This window comes from Diorhabda sublineata, unplaced genomic scaffold, assembly GCF_026230105.1.
Source record: "Diorhabda sublineata isolate icDioSubl1.1 unplaced genomic scaffold, icDioSubl1.1 Dsub_32, whole genome shotgun sequence".
NCBI classification, from domain to species: domain Eukaryota; kingdom Metazoa; phylum Arthropoda; class Insecta; order Coleoptera; family Chrysomelidae; genus Diorhabda; species Diorhabda sublineata.
The window spans coordinates 162,501-163,053 of NW_026614255.1; the positions used below are offsets into that span (position 1 = coordinate 162,501).

The window sequence follows — 553 nt, forward strand, 5'->3', positions numbered from 1 at the left end:
TGTGTCTCACACATCCAACACGCTTAGTCATTTATTTTTCTATAATAAATTGAAAAATTTTAAATTCTAAGCAGTCTTTTAAATTGATACGACCCTCAGTCAGGAGTGGTCCGGGAACGAGTATCCGAGGACCGCAATGTGCGTTCGAAATGTCGATGTTCATGTGTCCTGCAGTTCACAAGTTGACGCGCAATTAGCTGCGTTCTTCATCGACCCACGAGCCAAGTGATTCACCGTTCAGGGTAATCATTTTATTATGTCGTTTTCTCATATTCTATTCGTCGTATTTTTAATATTTGATTATTAAATTAATAATAATATTATAATATTTTATACGCGTATAGAATTATCTAACGACATTTATATAATATATATATATATATATATATATATATATATTATTTATTAAATGGTAATTATATATAAATTTTAGAGAAATTATAATATCGTACTTAAAAATATCCGATAAATTTTAACCGCTGCACATGTTTTATTACAAACGAGGCGCGCATAGACAGATATCTCGCACGATATATTCCTCTTAATTATTACA

At 30.4% G+C, this 553-nt stretch overlaps 1 non-coding gene across 1 annotated transcript; it reads right to left on the reverse strand.

Annotated features, from left to right (window-relative positions):
* Positions 1-89: 89 nt before the first annotated feature.
* On the reverse strand, positions 90-245 carry LOC130452240 (5.8S ribosomal RNA). Its single transcript, XR_008910882.1, has one exon. It is a non-coding gene; the product is annotated as a 5.8S ribosomal RNA (ribosomal RNA).
* Positions 246-553: the final 308 nt, after the last annotated feature.